Below are 19,314 nucleotides of genomic sequence, written 5' to 3'. Positions count from 1 at the left end.
ATCCATTGGCCACAACTCATCCATGTGGTTGGTCCCTGATCCCAAGAAAAGCTGGGAATGCAAGCTCACCATGGGACAGGAGGAAATGAAAGGACACAGTAAGCACACGTCCCACCTTGACACTGGACCCTGGGCTCTTGCTCTGTGCCAGGCTCTGCCAGTGAACTAACTCACATTGTCCTCACGGGACCCCTCTCAGGTGGAAGCCACCATCATCATTTCCTAGAAATGCAAACTCCAGCAAAGATGTGGCCAGGATGGGACAATGGGATGCTGGGAGTGAGGTGGATTTTAGGTACATTCGGTCACCAGCATGAGCCTGGTGACTAATTGGGTTGGGAAGGGAGGGGCCCAATGAGGAAGAAGATTCCTAGAAAGTTTCCTGTTTTAAATTTGGAGATCTGGGTTGGCGGTGGCCCCACCAGTGGAGATGAGGCCACATGGGAAGGCTGGTGGAGAGCGGTCTGGAGACTGGGAGGCCGGGCTGTTTGTTGGGCTCCCCCAGTTCCCTCTAGCCCCTTTATGGTAGGGAACTGTAGGGAGCCAGGCCATCGGGCCTCTAATCCCTGCTCTGCTCCCAGCAGCCGGGGACCGTGCCTGGGCCCATTGGATGGCCACTCCCGCTTTTGCTCCTTTTCAGTAAATGGGGCCAGCAGTCGCACCTGCTTCTTGCTGGTGGTAGGACTCAGTGACTTGGACACTGGCCTGAGCTATGCCTGGCACATGGTCAGTGGAGATGCTGTCATCTTACGATGCACACAGTCTGACCCCTGCACCATGTGACACCGACCAGCCTTCCATGCCAGGCTTCCATGCCTTCCTCCCACCAGGCCCCTCTCTTCTCTTATCACTTCCCCTTCCATGTCATTCCTCAGCTTTCTGCAAGACCCAGCACAGCTGTAGGGCTTCCAGCACTTCCTGACTGGCTGCTCCCATGAAGGCTTATCCCAGGAGCTCCCAGAGCACCCTGACCTTGAGCATCCCTGGTTCATCAGGGTGAGAACCCTGAGCTAGGAGTGGGGGCAGAGGGAGAGCTGAGGGAGTCTCTCTGGGTTTCTGTCCCATCCCAGCATCTCAGCTGTGGCCACCGGCTTTGTGGTCCTGGTGGCGACCTGGAACCAGGCGGCAGGTGGAAATCACCAGGATGCTGTCCTGAGGCCGTGTGAGGGGAGGCAATTCCGAACGTTCCCAAGCACAGCTGGGTTGCTTATTCCCAGAAAAAAATGAGTTAAATACTCTGAGATGGGACACATTGTCCTGACAGACTAATGTGCTATTCATTTGAACGTAAAAATAACTAGACAATAGCACTTTCCTCCTTGCATCTTCCTCATGTGGTAGGAGATAAAATTGTTATGTGTTATAATAAAGATTGTATTTTTGTATCTGTGGCTTTTATGAAGCACTAACGCTGTTGTGGGTGATTTCTTTCAGAAAATCAGAAGATAAATCATGGAAAATACATCTAGCAGCTCTTAAACCAGACCTTAGATTAACACTCTGTTAGATTATGAAGTGCAGACCTTAGGTCTCACTTTAACTTTCACCATCCATTTATCTGTACTTTGTCTTCTTAGAGGAGGATGGGAGGAGGGAGACCGAGTTACACCAGGAAGCTCTGCCCACTGTGAGCACAGCCCTCAAACTTGGTGCTGGGACGGCTCCTTTGGATCCTTGGAGGACACAGGTGACCCAGTGCAGGACCTGCCTTGGAGAGAGGCCACACCCCCAGGCCAGGCTGCCACCCCGAGTAACAGCCGCCTTGGCCCCGGGCACTGGAAGCCAACTCTCAGAGCTTCTGCCTTGTGTCCGCGAGCTCACATGTCAGACTCACTCCTGATGGATCGCTGCCACCACTGTCTCGTTCCCAGAAGGCCTCCAGCCAAGCCATCCAAGAACAAAGGTCAGCTCCCCGCCATTTCCCACAACAGGAAGCCCACACGCACTGGCTAAGCATCTACAGCCCTCAGCAGACAGGCTCATGTGGCCTCTTGTGACCTACCTCTCAGGGACCTCAATTCCAGCAAGACAGCTCTGCATAATGGGGAGAGAGATGGCTTTGGAGAACATGGCCCTGAGCTCATTCCAAATGCCAGCAAGACTAACTGGGCCGCCGTGCTTGCCAGAGTGGGTCCCACGTGGCACGTATGAGCCCTGGGCTCAGGGGGGCCGGGCTGCTGCCCTATCCATCTCTGTTTGGCACCTCACGCTCCAGATGCTCCTAGCAGATCCTTAAGGAATGATTCCTAAATAATGACTTTTAGGAAGATACTCAGTCTAGCGAGAAGCCGCCAGTTCCTTACACACACACACACACACACACACACACACAGACACGGACAATAGCCAACCAGACACAAAATGCCAAGGAATCAACCTGAGAAATCACATTCCTTGGTTTGGCCAGCAGTAACCCTGTACGTGGGAATTAGGGGAGAATAGGCTTAGCGCTTCAATCTAAGGGCAACGTATCCCCTCAGATGAAGAGAGACGTGCAGTTACAGCTCAGCGATCCTCAGTCCAAAACCAGTTGTGCAAAAGGGATGTGGTTTCTTTAAGACAGCGTTTCTCAATCTCGGCCCTTCTACTGGACCATCCCCGGTAGGTGGCAGCTCCCTGCACATTGTAGGACGCTTAACAGCATCCCTGGCTTCACCGAGCAAACACCAGTAGTACACAACCCAAGTCATGACAATACGAACATCTCTGGACATTCCCTTGAGTCCCGTTGGGGGCAAATACCCCTGGCTGAGCACCACGGGTTCTAACCTCTGGGTTTGGGGGTGGTTTGTTGGGCAGTGCTGACGTGACAATAGGTAGGACCTACAGGGGACACAGAAAGGACAGTTCACTTGTGAGACCACACAGCTAGAACTGTTGACCATGTCACACCCGTGAGAACGGCTCTGGCACCTGCGACCCTCCACCCCCAGCCCTGCAGGGTGCCCCGTGGATGCTCACTGCTCTGACCAGAGGAACAGCCTGTGCATCACATGGGTGTTCCCAGCCTGGACCACTGCCCAGCTCCAGGAAAGCCCCCGGTCTCTCCACCCTGCGCCCATGCTTGGCTTGAGTCTTTATAGGGTGGAAAAAAGGCAGGATGCATTTCCTCTGTTCTTCAGCCTCATGATTCACTTTGAAACAGTAACCCTGGGGCTCAGTACCGGGAGGCATTCACCCAGCACTGCAGGTCCCAGCACTGGGTCTCTGGCTGCTTGGCATAGGACCACATCCTCCTGGGTCTCTCTCAGCCTTGGGAGAACACCTTGGGGCTGGACACACCCTTCCCATGGGCAATATGTCACAATTCCCATCATGTTCTTTCCCCCCAGGGCCTGCATGTTCTGATTTGTCCTGTGCTTCCCTCTCACGTTGAGCAAAAGGTATACCTGAGTCACACCTCAACCTCCATGACAAGAAGGCCACCAAGGCCCCATTCTCTTGCCTTTGGAGACACCAAGCCATTCTGGTGAGAGAGCCTTCTAGAAGCCCAGAGAAGCTGTCTGCATGCATCTCTCAGGATTCCAGGGTAACCGGGCAGCAGGTATTACTGCCGTACCTGCCAGCTACCTGTCATCTCCACCTGGTCCTTCAGAGATTGTCTCCTTTTCATCCAGGAGCTGTGAACCTTGGTGACCTGATGTGCCCAGCTCCTATCACACTGCTGGCTGCCCCTCAGAGTCCCCTAGGCCCCGTAGAAGGAGGTATTGCCAATCAACTGCAAACTCGGGGTTCAGGAAACTATACCATGTGATGCATGAGCCTCCACGTGCCCTGGAAGTGATAGTAGATGGCAGGCCATGTAGTGTGACTTCCCTGGCACTTGGAGAGAAGTGGGGGCTTAGAAAGCTTTCAGAGGTGGTCTCTCCCAGGGAGAGCAGAGCACTGTTCTTTGTGTCCTGGAGGCCTTGCCTCCTCCCTGGAAGGGTTTGAGGAAGGATGCTCACTGTCACTGTGGTCCCTCTTGTGTCCAAAGCATCATCTTAAGATTCGGGGCTAAGAGATTGCCCAGGAAAGTGGAGGGAGGGAAGGTCTCTGCAACCTGGAGACCTTGCAATGTGGGGATTCCGTGAAAGGGGAACAAAAGGGATGTAGTAAACCTACCGAAGACCTGGCTCTTGGTCCTCTGAAGCTGAGCCCTCAGACCCCAGAAGGAGGACACAGCTTGTAGGAGGAGAAGACGTCAGGGCAGGGTCCTGGGGAGTGTGAGTGGGGTGGGCAGGGGGCCTGCAGGCCCCGACATGGACGGATCCAGCTGAACCTTCTCCCCAGAAGGGGAGGCCAGCCCTCTGGGTGCCTCTTCTCCCACCCCACGATAGAAACTCCTTCCAGAGCCATCCCGGTGGTAAGATGATGTTTGCTCCACCCGGTCCTTGAACATCTTACCTGGAGCCTTGTTGCTTTGAAGATGAAGCAGTTGTCCTGAGAACTTCCCCTCCAGCCTGGGACCAGCACTGCGCAACCAACCCCACTCACTTCTGCGTCACCTGCGTGTCCCCATCTCCCTAACCCTGCACCCACAGAACCCATTAGGCTGGTCATTTCCACTAACTCTCGGGAGCTCCTGGAGCTGGACAGAGAAGGAGACCTCGGGGCAGAGCCAGGCCTCACCAGTACCACACGGGGTCCCAACTTCCCTCTCGCTCTCTGCCTGCTTTCTTCTTTCAGTCACAACAGAAGCACCATGGTTTCTGCTCTCCCTTTTAAGGAAAAATACCACCATGTTGGGCAATTTCCCTGATTTTCCCACAGCTTCTCACCACCAGTGACTCCCGCGTTGGAGCCTATTAGCATCAGAGCAATGTGCATCTGGGGAACGTGGTTGCCTGGCGGCTCTGACTATACCCACTTCAGGTGACATCCCACCTGAATGCCTGGCAGCTGGGAGGTATAGAGGACATGGTTCTGTTTTCTGGGCACCCATGCCCCTAGCTCTAGGGGCCTCACGACCACAGGGCAGCAATGTGCCTGGGGACACAGTGACTTTGCAAGTTGGTAGGTGGAATGAGCCTTCCTTCCCAGGCCCATGAGCACAAGACAGGTCACCATGGGCCCTGCATTGAGCAGCAGGCCACAACCCCTGTCTTCTCCCACCTATCCTTGCAGGACAACACCTACAACATCCTCCCATCGTGACTCAACTGGGCTGACACCAAGCAGAACTGAGGGTCTGCATGTCAATGTATGTCCAACGGGCCTCAAGAGATGTGAGTTGGCACCTTACCCCTGGTGTGGGTGCAGTTACCGGGTGATCAGATAAACGGATACATAGGATCTATTTTATTATTCCCACCACAAGTGTGATGAAGTGATCCTTCCTGGGAGTGTGCAGAGCTGGCTCTTGCAGGCTGGTGAGAGAAGATTGTTAATTTTTCAGGAATATCATGAGGCAGTTGCTTAAATGTGGGTGAAGTGAGTCCAGCAGTGGGCCCCTCTCCCCAGGAGACCCATCACCCCCGAAGCTGCTGATGTGAGTGTAGCTGGTTGGTTAAGGAGTCTTATCAGCAAGGACTCCTAAGTCGAGCTCGTCCTGGACAAAGGCGGGCCCTAAATCCATCGACAGGTGTCCTTATGAGAGATGGACAGAGGGAGACACACAAGGGAAGAGGCCACAGGCAGACAGGCGGAGATGGATGATGCGGCCATAAGACAAAAGCTGCCGGAGCTGCCTCAAGCTGACAGAGGCAGGAAGGAGCCTCCCTGGAGCCTTGGAGGGGGCTTGGCCCTGCCCACACCTTGATTCCAGACTTCCAACTCCAGACTGCTGGAGAATAAATTTCTGTTGTTCTGAGCCCCCAGTTTGTAGTCATTTATTATGGCAGCCCCAGGAAACTAATGCAATAGACATTATTAAAAATTATACTATGCAAATTTACAATTAAATAAATAAAAATAAGGACAATCATACTTAAAACTCAGCACTTCCTAATTGCTTGCCTGCATCTCACTATTAATTTTGCTCCTAGGGTCTTATTTACACCTGCTCTTCCTGCATGGTGGAAACCCCAGTCAAGGGCGCGATACTGTGCTTCTCCGTCAAACTCAGACCCATCAGGGTCATGGTTGTAGCTTGAAATTGGTCAGGATGGGAGTATTGACACCATGGAAATGGACAGGTGCAACAGATCAGTGAGGGGTGTGTTGTGCTGTTGGTCATCTGGGGGGAAGCGACGGAGAAATCACACATCACTCGGATTGAACGTACATGCGTGTGGCAGCATGGCAACCGTTGTGCATGTGTAGAGCACTCAACAATGAGTGAGTCATCAAGTGCTTGGAAACTATGACCCTGTTCAGAAAGGAAGTGCTCGAGCAGTTGGCCAATGGGTGAGCTTCCAGCATGTTCTTTATTGCACCATTTTTACCTTATGTATTGTTCATTAATGTGAACAAAAGTATCAACCGACATTCCTGAGGAGCTACACTCATTCATCAACTGCAACTATAGGTCGGCTGCATATTCAAGACTTCAGCAAAAATCAATGAGACCATTCCATGAGAATCAATTGGCTGTGTGGAATTTTAATAAAGGATATTGTGTTGTTTATTATTATTCGCAACGTGTGTGTCGTACATCCTTTAAATCAGTAAAATTTAATAAAAAGATGCCCTGAAGGTTGAGAGTTCCTGGACCAGGTTCTGGCCTACATTAAAGGGAGGATAGTTGCCTGAAATCCCTTGGGAATAAGTAGAAAAAGCAATTTTAAAACTTCATGAGATTGAGATACAGGAACGGTTTTATCAATCCATCCCACCTGGCATTCCACTAAGTCCCCTTGATGGCCTGGGCATTGCTCTCTTTACCACAGAATGAAAATAAATTGGAAAGTGAAGCAGAGGGATCTTTAGAAGACAGGAGATCTGCCCCCACAGACCACAGGTGGGGTTCCACCAGGGACTTATGTTCTTCCTACCCGGTCCCCTGTTCCATCCTGGCCTCCTGAACTTCTACCCACATGGTCACTGCTACTACAGGGATTAGATGAGTATCTCATTCAAAGAAATTGCAAGTAAATGGATGTTCAAGCATTTTTCTTAAAACTTCATGAGAATTAGTATAATGCATCCAGGAGCCAGCACCAGATGGAGGCAAAAGTAGGACAGGCAGTTAAAATATGTGAAGTGCTTTTGCCTGCATGCATTTGGGGGCACCAGCATCACCTCAGAGGGGGCGCAAGGAGATCTTCTACTGGCTCTGACACAGCTTGTTGGTAGAGGCAGGAGAGCCCTGGTGCCAGAACATGGCAGTGAGTGGTCCCTCAACAGGTGCACAGTCCTGGCCTGGTCTGTGTGGAAGGCAGAGGGAAAACGCCAGGACCAGACAGCTTGCTGCTCCATGTCTAACTGAGCCATTGCAATGGGTTCCTCCGCACAGGATGGCCAAACACCCAGCATGCCTGGAACATGCTGATTCCTATCTGTTATCCAGTCTTGATCCACAGTGTCTCTTTCAATCTTAAACACATTTAGATTTGAAGGATAAATATTTTCATCACCATTTATCTTGTTACCCTGTGACTTTCTTTTTTTTAAGATTTTATTTATTTATTCAGGAGAGATACACACACAGAGAGAGAGAGAGAGAGAGAGAGAGAGAGAGAGAGGCAGAGACACAGGCAGAGGGAGAAGCAGGCTCCATGCAGGGAGCCCGACATGGGACTCAATCCCAGGACCAGGATCATGCCCTAAGCTGAAGGCAGACACTCAACCGCTGAGCCACCCAGACGTCCCGTGTCTCTGTGACTTTCTCATGATGGTCCTCCTACGGGGCTTCTCTTCCCTCTGTTTTTGTCCTGCTTACTCGTGTCCATCCTCATGACTTAATTAATGATAATATTTCATTTAATAAGTCTATCTTAGTATTCTTCTGTATTCCCATACCTTCCTAAAATATGTAGGTCACAATGAATATTGGGTCAAGTGGCCTGCTTGTGTGTCCTCCCCCGAACTGGAGTCCTAGACTCCTGGGCCTGTCCTTGTGCCATCTGAGAGTGTGGCATGACGCCAACTCCTCCCTGGGTGCCCTGAAGAGTTTTGTTGAAATTATAGGAACAAAGCACTCTGTAGAAACAAACCTTAAAAGCAAGGTGTCTCTAGGATCCAAATGAATTCCAAGGAGGTATAAATCAAAGTAACAGGACTTCAGGTGCATGAGGAACCTCAAAGGACTTAAGAGCGATAATAGCTTTTTATCTAAATTAAACATAGCTGGTTTGAGGAGACTTTGCTTCCAGAGAGGAGACGGGGGACAAATTTGTCTCTAATTTTGGTTCCCGAAAAATAAATTAAGGCAATTACTACCTCAGGATTGCTATTCAGTATCCACCCATCTTCTTTAAATTCCACACTAATACTGCCTGCACTGAAGACAATTAAAAAGTCAGTACAGTCATCATGCTTGTTTTTTTCTTCATTAGGATGATATTTGATGCACATAACCTGAGATCAGAGTTCAAACCTCCCTGAAGGAACAGGTAGTCTACACCCACCTTATTGAGATGACACGCCCTGGGGATAAATGAGGACTCTTGTTACCAGAAGCCCAGCATCGTCCCAGCCCAGGGACCCCCTGACCACCTACCTGTGCCTGGACAGCAGGAGGAAGAAGAATAAGGCAGGCAAGTGGGTGGTAAATGGTGCATCTCATCAGCTGGGAGTCTGCGTCTTCAGCAAAGCACAGGAGCCACTTTTGTCTGGTGACTCCCCTCATGCATACACTGCATCAACAGACATTTATTGAGTGCCTATTAGTCACTCAGCTTAATTCAGCAAATTACCCTGCATTCTTGTAAACAGCAGACCTCTAAACAGCAACAGTGGAAGCTAGAAAAATTGGGTAATAATATCTTCAAAGTGCTAAGAAAAAATCACGGTTAGCCTATAATTCTGTGACCAGGAAAAGTACAAGGGGGAAATAAAAAGCTTTCAGGAGAAAAACATCAACCAATCCTCACCAAAAGAACTCCCAAAAGATGTGCTTTATATGGAAGGAAAATGGTCCCAGAATAAAAATACGAGACACAAAAAGAAATGTTGATCACACTGATGCAATAGGGATGAACCGGAACAAATAACAATATGAGATCTGTGAGATTTAATAATAATACATCACTTATGAGATTTTAAAATATTAATACATGACCTACACAACTGGAAAAAAACAACTTTCAGATTGAGTTGTGGTTAGAGCTAGCAAATGTCTTCATTATTCAGAAAGGATCAAGTTATTGATTATCTTAAACATTTACAATGATTGTTAGACCCATTAGAATTTTTAGTGTAAATTCCAACAATGTAAATGGGAAATTATGGAAGGGGGAAAACTAAGCCCATCTAAGAGAAAATAAGACAAGAGAGAAACTAAGAAACAGAAAATTTGGTAAATAGGAAACACAAAATAAAATGGTAGCAATGGATCTCAGTTATCCCAACAAATGTAAATGGAGAAAATTAAATGTGTAAAATATGAACATTGCTAAAATTGTATAACAAATGAGATGATTACACACTTTAAACTAGATACACGATGGAAACAAAAGGAAACAGAACTGGCGGAGGTGAACAAGCAGGAAAAACACATTCCCAACAAACACCTGCTGAAGGAAATCAGGCAGCTAAACACAAAACACATACTGGGATGTCAACATAAGGTACACGGGAAGAAAATCAGCAAAATACGTACAGGACCTCGCGTGAGAAAAATCACACATCTTTATTGAAAAACAGAAACCTTTTGAAAGGTATTCCATGTTTATGAAGAGGAAGCTTCAACATCTAAAACTGTCAAATCTCACACCAAGTAAGGGATGCAGTGGAAATCCCAGTGCTGATTCTGTGGAAAATGCTAACATTCATGGAAAAACAGATGACCAGAAGCAGCAGAGATGCCCCCGAAGCCAACGTCCGGAGTCCTGAGTCCACGGTTACGGTCCATGCGGCTCGCTGACAGGGCATAAGGAAGACTGACAGAGCAGAACTCAGCATGTGGATAAAAATGAAAGGGGGAGCAGGGGGAAAAAAAGAAACTGCAACCCTAATTCATAATATTGAAAGCATCCATTATGGATTGTTTAAATAATTGAAAATAAGAAGCAAAACTATCCATATTTTAAAAGAAAATATTGGAGGAATCTGTGGATTGCTCAAACAAGACAAGAAAACACTAACAATAAAGCATCTTAGAAGTAAAAACTTGTTTATGAAATACCACCATTTAAAAAGCCACATAATGTGATAAAATCTTTATAATTTGTCTAATCTAGGGAAAATGAGTATCTGGAATAGCAAACTCCTATAAACATATAGGCACAGTCATGGCAACCAATGAAACAAGGAGATGGTAATAAAAACATGTGTCAGGAGTGCCTGGGTGCCTCAGTCGGTTAACCCTCTGCCTTGGCTCAGGTCGTGACCCTGGGGCCTCAGGATCAAGCTCTGTACCAGGCTCCCAGCTCAGCGGAGAGCCTGCTTCTCCCTTTCCCTCAGCCCCTCTCCCAGCTCGTGTTCTCTGTCTCCCAAATAAATAAATAAAATCTTTAAAAAAACATGTTCCACAAAAAAGGATATATTAATAGCTAATAAACATTTTAAATAGTGATCAAACTCACTATGAATGAAGGAATTCAGATTAACATTATGTCAAGGTTGGTTTCATCCACCAGATTGATAAAAACTAAGAAGACAGACAAGAACAAGTGTTGGTGAGAATGGGGATAAAGAACACGGCTGCCCAATGCTGGCAGGAAGCACAACTTGACAAAAATCACAGTGGGAAACAGAATAAACAGTCTCTAAAAGTTGTGCTGCAGATGCGTGTTCCCCATGATCCTGGAAGTGCCCCCCCGCAGTGTGACCCCAAGAGAAGTGCTCATCTATGAACACAGGTCCAGGGGGTGGGCAGGATGCGGGCCTACCATTCATCGTTACCTGACATGTGATGCCAAGAAGGGGATGCCGCCCAGCTAACCGTCAACAACACTGCTGCACCGTCATGCAGGGTGGTGGGCACATCCGTGGAAAGGAAGGCTAACGCGTGGATGAATCTCAAAACCAGCCCTGGATAAAAGGGAAACAACAGGGGAATATGGAGAAAAATGCTCCCCATGTAAATAAGCCCCAAATTGAAAACCTTACAACATATCCTTTAGGGATAACCACAAGTAGAGTAAAATAGAATGAAAACAGCTTCACCGTGGCGTTTACCTTGGCAGATGTCCAGAGGGACACAATGCAGGATGGTCCCATGGTGATGTTCAGTTTTTTCAATGGCAGACACATAGGTGTTTGCTTTATTACACTCTTACCAAGTATACTCTGTACGCACGTGTAGCAATCTTCCAATGTGGTGGATGCAATATTTTGTAATATTTTATATTTTGTTCTTACCCTCATAATGGAGGGAAGGAGTATTCTATTCCCATTTCACAGGTGAGGAAAGACCATGGAGGCTCCAGGCCTTGACCTCTACATGGCCGTGTCCATCTAGAATGGAACAGGATGATGCTAAAACCAGCAGGGCCCATGGACCCACTCCCGGAGGCAGTGACACTAGCCAGCCCTGTGCAAGGTGTCCCACACCCCTTTCTGCAGAAGTCGGAGGTGCCTTGGGAAAAGCCGGGCGGGTGGCAACCCCGGTTCTGCCCTCAGACATCTGACGTGGTCTCACGGGGCCCAGTCGAGGTGTTTGGACAGCGCAGTGCTCCTCCTGCAGGCTCCAGGGTGGTGTCTGCCCCTTCGCCTTCTCCAGCTTCCGAGGCACCTTCGCCCCCGGCTGGCAGGCTCTCCCACTGTTTCCCAAGCCCACAAAGATGAAGCCCTCGCCCCGGGACACTCTGCATCCTTCGTCTCCGCCTCCCACTTCTACTTTGGTGGAGCCTCGTGACTGCATGGGGCTCAGGAGACTCATCCAGGAAAACCACCTTGTCTTAAGACAGCGGATTAGCAATCCTCAACCATCTGCAACCTCAGCTTCCCTTTTGCTTATAAAGTCACCTGTTCATAGGTTCTGGGACTTGGACATGGACACGTGGGGGGGCACGAGGACTGGTCGTCACTCTGCCTACCTCCAGGTAAGCTGCATCCCCCTGCAGCTCTCTTGCCCATTTCCGAATTCCAGGACATACCTCTTAGCCTAACGGTCCCTTCTGAGGGGCCTCTGGGTGGTGGCAGACTGGGGACCTCTTGGGGAGAGCAGGGCTCAGCTATCACCACAAAGTGAGCCCACATGGCCTGTCAGGGATGCTTGGAAGTGTGGTAGGGGCACGTGTATGAGACCTCCTTCAACCCTGGGACGATGCCTCCTTCCATTCCTTGTTCTGGGGCTCGTGGAAGGGTGAGGTGTGGGGAGATGAGGGTCCCCGCCCCAGGGGACAGCAGGAGCAGGCCCTGCCCAGCCAGAGAGGGCACATCCGGGGAGGGACATGAGTGTGAAGAGGGCCAGGTGTGTGGGTGCTGTGAGGCAAGTGTGTAGGGCAAACAAGACCCTTCTTCTAAACACACTGCATTCAAGGGATCCCTGGGTGGCTCAGCGGTTTAGCGCCTGCCTTTGGCCCAGGGTTTGATCCCGGAGTCCCGGGATCAAGTCCCACGTCAGGCTCCCTGCATGGAGCCTGCTTCTCCCTCCTCCTGTGTCTCTGCCTCTCTCTCTCTCTCTCTTTCTCTCTCTCTCTCTATCACAAATAAATAAATCTTTAAAAAAATAAAAAAAATAAACACACTGCGTTCAGGAGCCCCAAGCCTCACTCCTCACATCCTGGTGTGGGTCACCTGAGACCTTCATCCTACAAACTGCCACCTCCCACCTCGCTATATAACCTCCTCATGATGAGGTATCAGTCTTGTGCCAGATGCCTCCCAGTGCCACCCTCCCGGACGATGGCCCAGTGGCTATGTGATGGGTCATCCATGGGGAGTCGAGGGTATCTGGGCCAGCCCTGGGAAGGCCAATCAAGTCAACAACCTCCACGATACTTGAGTTCCATTCAGTGCTAATTGTCTCTATCATGCATTTCTCCGTAGGGGGTTCGTGAGTCTTCCAAACGGAATCATGATTCTTCAGGGGAGAATTGTGCTTCTTCCTTTGATTCCTGTACCCTCAGCCCAGAGGTACCATAGATGCGCCTGAAGATAACAGAACCTGAAGTGAAAAGAAAACTCTTCTGATCACAGGCCTCTCACTAGCTGGGGGTGTGATTATAGGACGGCCCGGGGCTTCTCTGTGTCTTATCTTCACAGTCTGCAAAGTGGGGCAGCTGGGCATGGCATCCTGCAGGACCTCCTGGCTCCAAAAGGCAGACCACGCATTTGGGTTGAGAGGCACCACGCCTGTGGGTGGACCAGGCGCTCGGTGAACCGCACATTTGTTGGACTGGTCGCCAACAAACAGCACTGCCTTGCTACCCAAGGTGAGATCTGAGGACCAGCAGTATCGGCATCATGTGGAAGCACGTAGTCATGCGAGATCTCAATCGCCAGATCTGCTGAATCAGGATCCACATGGTAACAACATCCCCAGGTGATCCATCTACACCGGGAGCTCTGCATCCCGTCCCTGAGATTGTGCCCCAAAGTCCATAAGCATCACACTAGGGCTTGTTGAACAAACGAGTCTGGCACGATGCTTCTGATTCGGAGAAGGGGCCTGTGTCAGTGTCCTGTGGCCACTAGCAGGGTGCCACGGTCGCTGTGGCTAAAACAACAAGACTGTACTGTCTCACAGTCCGGAGTCTGGAAGTCTGCGATCAAGGTGCCGGCAGATTGTTTCCTGTTGGGAGCTAGGCGGGAGAGTCTGCTCCGGGCCGGCCTGTCTCCTTGGCTTGCAGATGGCAGCCTGGACCTGTGTCTCTTCACATGACCTTCTTTCTAGGCATCTCTGTGTCCAAATCCTTCCTGTGTATAAAGACGACAGTCTATGGGGTTAACATGACTTCATCTTAATTCATTACATCGGCAAGGACTCTCTTTCCAAATAAAGTCCTCTTTTGAGGTCCTGGAGATGAGGGCATGGATTTGGGGAGCACGCGAGTCAGCCTGTAACCGGACCTATGAACGTGTCCCCCGAGGGTCTGAGGCCCAGGCAGGTCTGGGCCCTGCTGGCCGGGACCGTGAGGCCAAGAACACTGGACAGGGGAGGGCCGTGTGGGCGGAGAGGGCTGGTGTGCAAGGCTCGGATGTGCAGCTCCTTCCTCGGGGAGGGCAAGCGTGGGTGGCTGTTCAGTGCTGGCGGCCGTGACACATCATTTACATGGACAGCCCCGCTGGGGGCTGCTAAGTGCTTTTCTTCCCTTTCCTTCTCTACTGTTCTGTTCCTAGAATATAAAACGAGTTCCCCAGAGGGGTCCCGGGGGGCCTTTGTGTTTGTCGGTGCCTGTGTGGAAAGGCCCAGCACTGCACCCTGGATCCAGCTGGCAGCTAGCCAAAGGGTTACGTGGCCTCCTCCGGGAAGCGGCGGGCGGTGGCCGGGGCTCTGTATGTCCCAATGTGGGTCCTCACCCGGCGCTGCCCCTCGCCTGCCTTCTTATTCGGATCCTATCACGTGTGTGAAGCCATGAAACGCCTGGAAGCTCAGCTGACCCTCTACGTGGGAAGATCTCTGCTGCACCGAGAACCAGGCTCCGTGTGTCGCAGAAACAGCTGGCGCAGCGGGTGGGAGCCCTGTACCTGCTGTCCTGAGGCATCGGGCGCGCCCGGGTCAACCGATGCTGGTGAGAGGGGACGGGAGCTTGAAGGGCCCACAAGCCACCCAGAAGTCCCCGTGCACCTGCCGACATTCGCAGGAAATAAACGTGTTCCCCTCCCCCACCCCAAGTGAGCTCCCCCTGCCCCATCTCTCAGGCTCAATACTCAAATCTTGGATTGAGGGATCCCTGGGTGGCGCAGCGGTTTAGCGCCTGCCTTTGGCCCAGGGCGCGATCCTGGAGACGCAGGATCGAATCCCACGTCGGGCTCCCTGCATGGAGCCTGCTTCTCCCTCTGCCTGTGTCTCTGCCTCTCTCTCTCTCTCTCTCTTTCTCTCTCTGTGACTATCATTAATAAAAAAAATAAAAAAAAATCTTGGATTGATTTGCCTCCTGGACTCCTAACGTCATTGGTAGCCGAACCCAATCTCCTCTAAAACCAGAATATTCGGTCAGCCCTAGGGCGATCTTTATAGTTTCAAGATTCCAGAGCTGCGTGCACAGCACATCTGCAACCAAGCCCCGGGCCTCCGGGGTGAACAAGCCACGGCTCTGAGCCCCGTTTGTGCGAGCCTGTGGGGCTGCAGGCTGGTGCTGGACGGGGGCCGTGGCGGGCGAGCTGGGCGGAAGGAAGCTTTCAGGGCAGCCAATCGGCCGTGGGAAGAGGGCCTCCAGGAGAAGAGCTCCCTGACTGCGAAACAAGGCTTGAAAGTCGTTTTCCAGAACAAAGCATGTCAGGCCGCATCACAAGCACTCTCCTCCAGCAGGCAGCGGCTCTGCAGGCCTCCTGGTAACCGCCGGCCTCCCAGCGGTGGGCTCCGAGGGGGCCAGCCCTCGTTCCCGGAGTAACGGTCCCTCCCGTCGAGGCGTACGGACTGTCTGCACCTGGCTCCCTGCAGGACAGGGGTGTCCCGCACTGTGCTTCTGCAGGGGGGCAGGGGGTCGGGGCCCTGACCGGTGGGTGGGGGCCGGGGCCTCAGATCCACCCAAACCTCTCCTGACGCATCCTAAGCAGCTTCAGACGGCGAGGGCCTATTTCCCGGGCCTCCTCTGTGTCCACGGGGGAATATCTGGAGCAGCTGGCGGTCAGCTCGGGGCCTCGGGGCATGGGAAGGGGGACAGCCCTCTGCCCAGTGGCTGACGGTTTTCCTTAAGGACACAGCGTGTTTTCCAAGGAGGCTTCCATAGCTCAGGGGCAAGATGCAAACCGGGCTCTTCCCACAGCGTCCGGGCCCGTGATCCTCAGTTTCTCCACCTGCACTGTGCTGGCCAAGGAGCCACTAAGTGCGGGGTGATTTAGTGGCTGAATTAAGACCATAGTTCTTCTGCCCAGGAAATTCTGGAGCTCTCTCACAGTGACCCCCTGAGCTGGTGAAGGCCAGCCAGTGGGAGGAGGAGGGGTGCATGAACATGGAGGCCACGTGGCAGGATTGGCCCCCTTGGGCCACAGCCAAAGTAACGACAATCACCCAGTGGCAGGATTTCATTAGCATGTGACATGTATGTTATGGCCCCTGTGGTGAGACCTGCCCCTTTCCAGAGATGTGTGTCACGTGGGGAAGGGTCCATGGAGGGTGACCGAGAAGCGGACACTTCTGTGGGCATTTGGGACCACGGACGCCGTCAGCACAGCGTCACCAGGCCAGGTGGAAGCAAAGTCTAGGGCCCTGAGCCGCGTGGCTCCCGTTCTGAGCCTGCAAAGCAAGGTGTCGGTTCCTCTGCCAAAATCTATAGGGTGGGCCCATCTGTGTGCCAACTGACCGTCCTCCTGGGCCCTGGAGCCCCACTCCCCTGTGGAAGAAGGATTCACGTGTACCTGCACACTTTCAGAGCACAGTTGAAGGAGGGTCCACAAGAGGGAAGCAATATAAAAATGTGCGAGTAATCCTCCCTTACACCGTATACCAGGAAATAGGATAAATTGATCAGAAAGTTAATAAATTCTCCCACCGCAAATATGTGTCTATGTCAACTATTCTATATAAATTTTAAATTGTACATTCACCTGTCTCAGGCTTTAGAAACCAATGTGTGGCCATGATCCGTGGGAGAAGGAAAATGCAGTCATCCTTGGTTTACAAGACCAAAATCATTATTCTACTACAAAGACTCTTCATTTTGTGAGGTTGTTTTCGATAGGTGAGCTCCAATCAGCAGACTTTACCTAAGGGGGATTGTCCTGGAGAACCTGGGGGGAGCCTGGTCCGATCAGTGGAAAGGCCTCCAGAGCACAGTGGAGGGTTCTCTGAGGAAGAAGAAGAAATTCAGCTGGCCCCCAGGAGCTCCAGCCCGCCCTCCCCAAAGCCTGCCCTGTGGGTCTAGGACTTGCGGGGCCATGTAAGCCTACTGCGTGTCTAGAGCACATGCCTCACCTGGCTGTTCCTCTGATTGGCCCTAAATGGATGTAAGAGCAAGACTCTGATCCTTTCTCCCCGCATCTACAGCCCCCCACCTCCGTACATGCTCGGGGCCCCAGACTTCACCCGGACGGATGGACAGATGCCTCCCCGCCCAACCTGGCTGCCTCACTGATGACTGAACCCCTCTCCGTCAGGTTGTCCACCAGAAATGAGGGAGCTAAATGGCAGCAGCCCTCCCTGTGGACCAGATACTCCCAACCCCAGCCCCTCTGCAGCCCTGCTGCTCATTCTGATGCACACACCCTGGGTGATGCCCTCGTAGCCATGCAACCCTTCCAGGCTGGATCTGATCTAGCAGCTCTCCCCGTGGGGTCAGATCACGTGGGCAGAAACAAGAGGCTTCAAGGTGGCTGTGCCACGCAGCCATGGCTTTGTTAGGCCGTGGGAACAATCTGAAACATCAGCACCTCCAAAAGTTGTGTGTTTCCCACTCCTGGCACTCGTCTTGCACAGAGTGGCATGGACTCTGTTTCTCTCAGGCCTGATGAGGTCTCCACGTGAACAGTGTTCCCACAGTCTGAGAGGCAGAACAGGGAGCCTAGAGAGTGGCTCCTACAGCGTCTGCGCAGAAGGACGCGTGTCAGTGGCCGAAGCTGGATGCCACCATGTCAGGGACGTCTGCCTTCTCGGGGACTGCCGATGTGCTGTCACTGGATGGGGCCTGCCCCTGAACACAGGGGAGCACAGCAGGGTCAGCTCGGCACTGTGAACCCCTGCGGAATCCCTGTGTAGGTCCACCCGGGTGACCTCTGCAGTGGATGAGCCAGGAGCGCTGGGTGGTGGAAGCTGAGTGGGAAAACAGTCATCCCAGGCCAGGCCACAACCACTCTGACCAGCTCGGCCTGGCCAAGGCCTTGGGAGGTTCAGGGTCAAAGGATGGGACCTAGAGAGGCATCTGGGTTCTGAGAAATGGTGATGTTTTTGAACCCGTAGACTTGAAAACACACAGGTTCCTTAAGAACCGTCCCATCCATCACAGACGTCACGTTCAGAGCAAACCAACCTTCCCTGCCACTGACCATGTAGATCCCATAGTTGAACAAGTAGGGCCCACTGTTCCTTGTAGAGCCCACTGTAGGGGCCACAGGGCCTCCATCAGTGGGCGCTCACGGGGACTTCCAGAGCAGGTGCCTTGGGAGAGGGTTGCAGGAAGCAGTTGTTACTCTAAATGACGCTTCGTCAGGAAGGAAGGGTAATCCTAGGATTGATATCTTTGCTCTAATTGAGATAGAAATCCCGGAAAAGTCCCCCGTTTCACTATTCTAAGAACCATTCTGTGGTTTTTAGTGAATTCCTAAGATCACGTGACCATCACCGCTGATTGCAAACGTTTTCACTGCCCCATCGCCATTAACAGCCCTTCCCAGCCACCCCCCCGCCCCCAAGACCCTGGCAACCACTTATCTACTTTCTGCCCCTGCCTTTTGCCTGTTCGGGACATTTCATATAAATGTCGTCACCCAATGTGTGGTCTTCCCGTCTAGCGCCTTTCCCTGAGCTTACTGTTCTCGAAGCTCATCTGGACTGTGGCGTGTGCCAGCACTTCATCCCCTAGTGGGCCGGGAGACGGTCTGCTGTTGGATGGGCCGTATCGTGCTGACTCACCCATACAACGAGGGACAGTTGGGTTGTTTCCACTCTTCGGCTGTTGTGAGCTTGTGGATGAGTTTTTGTGCAAATGTATGTGTCCACCTCTCCTGCTGCATCCCTGGGAGTGAACTGTGTGCTCACGTGGTCAGTCTACATCCAGGACGGAGCATCTCATCACACCGTGTCTCAGGAGGGCTGGCTAGACTGGAGCCTGGTGCTCTGGGACCGGTGTCAAGGGGCGCCTGTGCCCTGGGCTGCCCTAGCTGCCTTGTGTCTGCTTCGACATAACTTTGGCTTCTCTCCTTTTTGGTCTCACTCCTTTGTGGCCACTGTTTTTCCGGGAGGCTGTTTTGTGTCCAACAGGGAAATGTCACGTCCTTGCCATGAGCACCAGACCAGGACCTGGATGTCAGGCTGCTTCCCTCCTCCTCCTCTTCCATGCATGCTGTTGTCCTCCTCCCCCAGGTGACATCTCACATGTGAGATGCGTGTGAGCTGTGGTCTGGCTGCTGGACTCAGCCCACCCCTCCAGCCTGCTCTGCTTGAAGGATCTCCAGAGCTGCCTGGTGCTCCTGGATGTGCAGAGTCAGCGTCTGCCGCACAGACCCGCAACTCCTCCAGCAGCCCAT

This window comes from Canis lupus, chromosome 10 (assembly GCF_011100685.1).
Source record: "Canis lupus familiaris isolate Mischka breed German Shepherd chromosome 10, alternate assembly UU_Cfam_GSD_1.0, whole genome shotgun sequence".
Taxonomy (NCBI): Eukaryota; Metazoa; Chordata; class Mammalia; order Carnivora; family Canidae; genus Canis; species Canis lupus.
Note: the sequence above shows the minus strand (reverse complement) of the source record.